Source organism: Otolemur garnettii, unplaced genomic scaffold (assembly GCF_000181295.1).
Source record: "Otolemur garnettii isolate 467f Iridium unplaced genomic scaffold, OtoGar3 scaffold00112, whole genome shotgun sequence".
Classification (NCBI taxonomy): domain Eukaryota; kingdom Metazoa; phylum Chordata; class Mammalia; order Primates; family Galagidae; genus Otolemur; species Otolemur garnettii.
Window position 1 is genome coordinate 2,395,602 of NW_003852507.1, and position 9,166 is coordinate 2,404,767.

The 9,166-nt window shown below is 41.7% G+C and overlaps 1 pseudogene; it reads right to left on the reverse strand.

Annotated features, from left to right (window-relative positions):
• Positions 1-2,635: 2,635 nt before the first annotated feature.
• Positions 2,636-9,166, reverse strand: part of LOC100947690 — an 8,469-nt pseudogene continuing 1,938 nt past the window's right edge.

Sequence of the window (9,166 nt, forward strand, 5' to 3'; positions counted from 1 at the left end):
ACCACTCTGTGTGCCCTTGTGTGGCCATAGTCTAAATGAGAACATATGGCATTTATTTTTCTGCTCCTGAGTTACTTCACTTAGGATAATAGCCTCCAGTTCCATCCAGATTGGTGCAAAAGATGTTATTTCCTTTTTTCCTTATGGCTATATATACGGGGGTCATTATGAAAGTTTTGAGATACTCCGAAATCATGAAATGTAAAATCTTTGGAAACAAATGAAGCCCTCCCAGCAACACCGATAAACCGAGCGAGTTGAAACTTGCATGGGAGAATCAGAAAGGACGCTGCTGACTGTGTTTCTTGGTAGTGAAATAAGGGACCATAACGCAGTCTATCTCAAAATTTTCATAGTGACCCATGCACACTATGCATGAAAGTGAGGGGCAATTAAGTTGATTCCATATCCCCGTGATTGTGAGTTGTGCTGTGATACACATACAAGTGCAGGCATCTTTTTAACATAATGGTTTATTTATTTTCCTTTGGGTGGATACCCAGGAGTGGGATTGCATGGTCCAATAGGAGATCTAGTTTTATCAATAGTTCTCCGAGAAATCTCTACAACCATCTCCATGGAGGTTACTAATCTACAATCCCAACAGTGTATAAGTTCCCTTTTCTCATCACATCCAGGTCAATATCCATTGTTTTTTGACTTTTTAATAGTGGCCAGTTTAATTGAAGTAGGATGATATCTCATTGTGGTTTTAATTTGAATGTCTCTGATGAACAGCGATGTTGAGCATTTTGTCATTTTCTTGGCCGTTTGCATACCTCTTTTTGAAAAAAGACCTGTTCTTGTCACTTGCTCCCTTTTTAATGGGGTTGTTTGTTTTTGATTATTGTTTGAGTTCGTTGGAGATTCCAGCTATTAGTCCTTTGTCAGATACATAGTTTGTGAATCTTTTCTTCGAGTTATTAGGTTGTTCATTTATTCTTTTGTTTCTTTTGCCTTGCAGAAGCTGTTTCATTTAATGAAGTTCCATTTGTCCATTTCTGTTTTGTGGCATTTGCTTTTGGGTCCTTAGTCATGAATTCTTTGCGTAGGCCAATGTCCAGAAAAGTTTCTTCCTAGATTATTTTCGAGGATTTTTATTGTTTCAGGTCTTACGTCTTAAGTCTTTAATCTATCTTTTGTTTTCTCATTAAAAACCTTGTTTTAATGCATCTCAAAATTCAGTGACAGATTTTTGGTTGTTTCCCCTATTAAAAAGTACTGATTTGGCTCAGTGCCTGTGCACAGTGGTTACAGCGCCAGCCACATGCACTGAGGCTGGCAGGTTCAAACCCAGCCCAGGCCAACTATAACAACAATGACAACAAAAAAATAGTCAGGCATTGTGGCGGTTGCCTATAGTTCCAGCTACTTGTGAGGCTGAGGCAAGGGAATTGCTTAAGCCCAATAGTTTGAGGTTGCTGTGAGCTGTGACACCCCAGCACTCTACCCAGGGTGACATAGTGAGACTCTGTCTCAAAAAAAAAAAAAAAAATATATATATATATACACACACACACACACACACACATATATAACAAAATGAAAATAAAAAATAAAAATTACTGATTTTATTCCTTTGGGTAGATGTCTAGTAATGGGATTATAGGATCAAATGGGCGGTCTAATTTGAGTTCTTTGAGGATTCTCCAAACTTCCTTCCAAAAAGGTTGTATTAGTTTGCAGTCCCACCAGCAGTATAAAAGTGTTCCCTTCTCTCCACATCCACACCGGCATCTGCAACTTTGTGATGTGGGGCCAGTATCTGCAGCTTTTTCCACTGGGGTTAGGTGATATCTCAGGATAGTTTTGATTTGCATTTCTCTGATGGTTAGGGAGATGAGAATTTTTTCATATACTTCTTAGCCATTTGTCTGTCTTTAGATAAGTTTCTATTCGTGTCTCTTGCCTGGTGATACATGGGATTGTTGGTTCTTTTGTGTTGATTAATTTGAGTTCTCTATAGATCCTAGTCCAATTCATAATATGCATTTGCACTAGACTGTTATCACAGCTCAATTTAGAATCTCTAAAATGTGGAAACACCCTAAATGCCTACCAACCTAGGAGTGGAATAACAAGCTGTGGTATATGTATAGCATGGGATACTATTCAGCCATTAAAAAGGATGAAGACTTTATATCTTTTGTATTAACCTGGATTGAGGTGGAACACTTTCTTCTTAGTAAAGCAGCACAAGAACAGAGAAGCAAGAATTCAATATACTCAATTCTAATATGAAGGCAGTAGATGAGTTAATACAAGGGGGGTTAGGGGAATAAGGAAGTTGGGGGGGTGGAGGTCACGGTGTATGGCACACCTCTTGGGAGCAGGACACAATTATAAGAGGAACTTTATCTAACAAATACAATCAGTGTAACCTAATTCTTTGTACCCTCAATAAATCCCAAACAATAAAATAAAAGAAATTTTAAAAGACAATAAAAAGTACTAATTTTAAAAACTAATAACTTAAAAAGGCCACATGAAGCATTTTCCACAAAATGTTTCCACAAAATATTTTCCTTTCCTTCTAAAGGTTTTACAATGCACAGTTATCATTAACCAGTCTTTTACTATTTAACTTAAATGGCCAATTGAAACAAATAATTCTGAGATGTTCTTCCACCACTGATTAAGATTGGTGTGGCAGGTTTAGAGATAGTTTAGGCTTTTGAGCTTTCCTGGCAGACTTGGTGACCTTGCCAGCTCCAGCAGCGTCTTGTCCACTACTTTGATGACACCCACAGCACCTGTCTGTCTCATGTCACGAACAGCAAAACAATCCAGAGGAAGAGAGCCTGAGAGGTTCTCAATACTCATGGGCTCACCAGGAACCATACGATGATGGCAGCGCACCAGATTTGAAGAATTTAGGGCCATCTTTCAGCTTTTCATCAGAGCAGAGATCAATCTTCCTTCCACTCAGCAAACTTGCAGGCAATGTGAACTGTGTGCCAATCCAGTGCAGGAGTGGAGCCAGCACGAATTTGGTCTGGATGGTTCAGGATAATCGCCTGAGCAGTGAAGCCACCTGCCTCCATCGGTGGGTCATTTTTGCTGTCACCAGTAACATGGCCACCATGATGTCTTTGACAGATACATTCTTGACATTGAAGCCCATACCATCCCCTGGGAGAGTTTCCCTGTGCATTTCAACAGACTTTACTTCAGCTGTAACAGTAACTGGAGCAAAGGTGACCACCATGCTGGGTTTGGGAACACCAGTCTCCCACAGGGACAGTACCAATACCACCCAGGTTGTAGATATCCTGGAGAGACAGATGCAAGGGATTGGCAGTGGATGAGTTGGTGGCAGGATACAATCCAGAGCTTCAGGCAGCGTGGTTCCACTGGCATTGCCATCTTTCCAGATGACTTCTCATTCCTCGAACCAAAGCATGTTAGCACTTGGCTCCAACATGTTGTCACCATTCCAACCAGAAATTGGCATGAATGCTCCTGTGTCAGGGTTGCAGCCAAATTTCTTAATGTGAGTGCCGACTTTAATGATTTTCTCGTATCCCTTCTGGCTGTAGGGTGGCTCAGCAGAATCCATTTTGTTAACACCAACAATAAGTTGTTTCACACCCAGTGTGTAAGCCAGAAGGGCATACTCACAGATCTGCCCATTCTTTGAGATACCACCTTCAAATTCACCAACGTTAGCAGCAGCAATCAGAATGGCACAGTCAGCCTGAGCTGTGCCTTTTATCATATTTTCGATAAAATCTGTGTTCTGGGATATCAATGATAGTCACGTGATTTTTGCTGGTCTCGAATTTCCACGGGGAGGTATCAATGGTGACACCACGCTCATGCTCAGCCTTGAGTTTTCCAGGATCCAGGCGTACTTGAAGGAGCCCTTTCCCGCCGCAGCAGTCCTCCTTCTCAAATTATTCAATGGGTCTCTTATCAATGTCACCACATTTATAGATCAGGCAGCCAGCAGTGTGGACTTGTCCGAACCCACATGTGCCATGACAATGATGTTGATATTAAGTCTTTTCCTTTCCCATTTTGGATTGTACAAGGGGTTTTCACAATACCTGTGTTCTGGTGGCAAACCTGTTGCCAAAAAGCCCTTTAATCCACCTTGAGTTGATTTTTGTGTATGGTGAGAGATAAGGATCCAATTCCAGGCTCAGCACCTGTGGCTCAAGTGGCTAAGGCGCCAGCCACATACACCTAGGGTGGAGGGTTTGAATCCAGCCTGGGCCCGCCAAACAACAGTGAAGGCTGCAACTAAAAAATAGCCAGGCGTTGTGGTGGGCGCCTGTGGTCCCAGCTACTTGGGAGGCAGAGGCAGGAGACTCACTTGAGCCCAGGAGTTAGAGGTTGCTGTAAGCTGTGATGCCACAGCACTCTACCCAAGGGGAGAGCTTGAGGCTCTGTCTCAAAAAAAAAAAAAAAAAAATAAGGATCCAATTCCATTCTTTTGTATACAGCTCTCCAATTTTCACAGCACCATTTATTAACTAGTATGTCCTTTCCCCAGTGTATGTTTTCAACTGCTTTGTCAAATATTAGTTGGTTGTAGGGTATGGTTTTATTTCAGGTTTCTCTATTCTGTTCCATTGATCTATGTGTCTACTTTTATGCCAGTACCATACTGTTTTGGTTATTATTGCCTTGTTGTGTAATTGAAGTCAGGTAATGTGATGCCTCCAGTTTTGTGCTTTTTTTGCTTAGAATTGCTCTAGCTATTCGGGCTCTTTTTTGATTCCCTAATTTTAGAATTATTTTATCTAATTCTGTGAAAAATGATGTTGGCATTTTCATAGGAATTGCATTGAATTGCTCTGGGCAGTCTGGTCATTTTAACAATATTGATTCTTCCGATTCATGAGCATGAGACATTTTTCCATTTGTGTCATATTTCATTTCTTTCATCAGTGATTTATGGTTCTCCTTATAGAGATTCTTCACCTCCTCAGTTAAATAGATTCCTAGATTTTATTTTGCAGCTACTGTAAATGGGATAGAGTTCTTTATTTTCATTCTCAGCTTGGTCACTATTTGTGAATAGAAATGTTATTGATGTCTGTGTGTTGATTTTGTAACCTGAGGCATTGCTGAATTCATTTATCAAACGCAGGAGTCTTTTGGAGGAGTCCTTAGGGGTTTCTAGATATACAATCATATCATCAGCAAACAATCAAAAAAATTTAACTTCCTCTTTTCCAAATTGGATGCCCTTTCTTTCTCTTAACTGATTGCTCTCACTAGGGTTTCCAGTACCATGTGGAATAGGGGTGATGAAAGCAGGCATCCTTTTCTTGTTCCAGTTCTTAGGGGAAATTCTTTTCCCTATTCAGTGTGATGTTGGCTGCAGATTTAACATATATGGCATTTATTATTTTAAGGTATGTTCCTTCTATATCAAGTTTTTGAGGAGTTTCCTCATGAAGGGATACTGGATTTTATCGAAGGCTTTTTCTGCATCTACTGAGATGATCATATGGTTTCTGTTTTTAATTCTGTTTAGGTGATGAATCCAATTTATGATTCATAAATTGGATTGACTTGAATCCCTGAGATAAACTCCATTTAATCACGGTGAATTATCTTTTCAATCTGCTGTTAGATTTTTGTGTCTATGCACACCAGAGATATTGACCTATTCCTTTTCTTTGTTGCATCCTTTCCTGGCTTTGACTTCAGGGTAATACTGGCTTCACAGACTCAGTTAGGAAGGATTCCCTCCTTTTCAATCTTTCAGAACAGCTTCAATAGGATTGGCACCAGTTCTCTGCACATCTGATAGAACTGGGCTGTGAATTCATCTGGTCCTGGGCTTTTCTTTGTTGGGAGATTTTTTTTTTTTTTAAAGACAGAATCTCACTTTGTCACCCTCAATAGAGTGCTATGGCAACACAGCTCACAGCAACTTCAAATTCCTGGTGGCTCAAGTGATCCTCTTGCCTCAGCCTCCCAAGTAGCTGGGACTACAGGCACCCACCACAACACTCAGCTATTTTTTAGAGACGGGGGTCTCACTCTTGCTCAGTCTAGTCTGGGACTCCTGAGCTCAGATGATCCACCCACCTCAGCCTCCCAAAGTGCCAGGATGATAGGTGTGAACCACCATGCCCAGCGAGATTTTTTTTTCAATCAGAGATTCAATCTTGCTACTCCTTATTGGTCTAGAAAGAATTCTCTTTCTTCCTGTTTCTATCTCTGGAAGGTGTATGTTTCTAGAAGTTCATCTGTTCCCTGTAGGCTTTCTAGTTTGGGCATATGGTTGTTCACAACAGTCTTGGTGGTCTTCTGTATTTCTGTAGTGTCAGTTGTAATGTCTCCTTTTTCATTTCTGAGTGTTCATTTGGATCTTCTCTCTTCTTTTCTTGGTTAGTCTAGTTACTGGTTCATCAATCTTGTTTAACTTTTCAAAGAACCAAACTTTCATTGCATTGAGGTTTTGTATTATTTTTGTCTCTATTTCATTTAGTTTGGCTTTGATTTTTTTTCTTTCTTTCTTTCTTTCTTTTTTTTTTTTTTTTTGGAGACAGAGTCTCACTGGTCACCCTTGGTAGAGTGTGGTGGCATCACAGCTCACATAAACCTCAAACTCCTGGGCTCAAACGACCCCCTTGCCTCAGCCTCCAGAGTAGCTGGGACTACAGGCTCCTGCTTCAGTGCCCAACTAGTTTTAGAGATGGGGTCTCACTCTAGCTCAGGCTGGTCTTGAACTCCTGAGCTCAGGCAATCCACCCTCCTTGGCCAGTCCTTTCTCATTTCTTTTCTTCTGCTAACATTGGGTTTGATTCATTCTTGTTTTTCTAGTTCCTTGAGGTACAATTTTAGGTTGTTAATTTGTGATCTTTCTACTTTTTTGATGTAGGCATTTAAAGCTATAAACTTTCCTCTTAGCACTACTTTGCTGTATCCCACAGGTTTTGTTATTTTATGTTTTCATTTTCAGTTGTTTCAAAAAATTTTTAAATTTCTGTCTTTATTTTTGTGTTGACCCTGTGATCATCCAGGAGTATGATTAAGTTCCACGTGTTTGTATAGTTTCTGAAACTTCTCTTCATGTGATTTCTAGCTTTATTCCACTGTGGCTTGAGAAGATATTTGATATAATTTTAATTTTTTTAAAAATTTGTTGGGCCAGGCACAGTGGCTCACTCTTGTAATCCTGGCACTCTGGGAGGCCAAGGTGAGTGGATTGCTTGAGCTCAGGAGTTTGAGACTAACCTGAGCAAGAGCAAGACTAGTCTCTAAAAATATCCAACATTGTGTCAGGTGCTGGTAGTCCCAGCTACTCGGGAGGCTGAGGCAAGAGGATCACTTGATTCCAAGAGTTTGAGGTTGTTGTGAGCTATGATGCCATGGCACTCTACCCAGGGTGAAAAATAAGACTCTGTCTCCAAAAAAAAAAAAATTTTTTTTTGTTAAGACTTGTTTTGTGACCTGACATGTGGTCTGTCTAGGAGGATGTTCCATATGCTGGTATCATCTGCAGTTGCTGGGTAGAATCTTCTATAAATGTCTGTTAAGTTCATTTGGTCTTGTATATAATTTAAGTGTTTCCTTGTTGATTTCCTGTCTTAGTGATCTGTCTAGTGCAAAAATTCTTAATATACTTTATTTCTTTGACTATGTAATGGTTTATTATAAAGCTGGGCAGTGTGCCTTTCTCATTTAATTTGTTTCTGACTCTTAATGCTCTGAACATCTTTGTGCACCAAGAGACCAGACTCTGAGTGGGAGTTACCAGTTATTTCTGCACTCTGCTTTCTGGTGGATAGTGTGGTTGGGAAGAGGATTCCCCCCAAGCATCAAAGACCAGACATGTTTGAGATGGGGAGACTCCAAAAGTTCTAAAATCAGAGCTGGAAGGGCTTCAGAGAGCCTTAATTGAGGAAAAAGAGGTCCAGAGGGCTCATGTGGCCCAAAGATGCACAGTTTCCTCAGGTAAGATACAAGATCGGATGCTTAGCTGAAGTTCCTGGCATTAAAACTTCTTGGATCAGCATCCAACCTCCTCTGAAGCTGAAGTTCATGAGAAAGCAATCAAGCACTTCTCTTATTCTGATTGGCTGAATCCTACCCACCCATAGCAGTGATGTCTGTCTATACCCCTTATTCCCAAAGCAACCAGTGAATTCCAGCTGCCAGCATCTGCATCTGTGTACTGGAAGGGTTTTCTAGAACCGAGGAAGGCTGCTCTTCCCACAGAAGGTCTAGGGCAACAGTTCTCAACCTGTGAGTCATGACCCCCTTTTAACAATGAAAATACATTGCGGAATTAGGAAGGTTGAGAACCACCAGCCGAGGGGTTTATATGCCACCCCCACACTGCCCCGAAGCAGCCTCAATCTGTGATGCTCTGGAATTGCTGAGTAAGAAGCCAGCACGTGGCTTCTCAGGTGAGCTCGTTCTATATTGTTTTTCTAGTTCTCTGGCTGGGTTGGGCTCTGGTTTTGCACTGTGGAAGCTGACTTATCGCACACCCTCTGTGGCTACCTACCCTTCCCTCTCTCTCTGCCCAGTCCTTCTACTGATGACTCCTGTGCCTCTCAAACACACTGATTGCACTGATCCCTGCCCTTTGAACCATCACACCCTGGGACTAGCCCAGGCACCACTCTATTTATTATTTCTCAATTTTGACCAGCAGGCACCCAGAAGCAGTGTGAAAGGGCAGCAAAGGGAGGATATTCTGAGGTTCATTGTCAAGAAATGCAACACTTAATGACAATTCTTGGCTGCAGTGTCACCGCTACTTGGTGGCTGCCTTCTAGGTAAGCCTCAGCCACTCTGCCACGTGTGCCACTGAAGTGCCAGGCCTATAGCAGCGTGCAAGAGTCATATTGCAGGGACTCCCAAGGACAGCCTGCCCATCTCCTGGTTCACACTGTCCTGTCCACCATAAAGTGACCACCTGGGCATTTCTAGAAAAAATCCCTTTGCTTCAGTCATCTCCAAGTCATTCAAGACTGTACAAACCTGGGAAGACCTTGCTCCCCCACTGCCGGAATTTGTGTGACTCATGCCCTCCAGTGGTCAATCGATGAATGATGCAGGGCTGAAGGGCAGGGGCCATCTGGCAACCTGAAAGCACCAGGGTGTCAGAGCTGGAGGTTGTCCTCAGAAAGCCTCTTCTCAACTCCTTCCTGTGACAGTTGAATGAAGCCTAAATAGACATGGGAATTGCCAA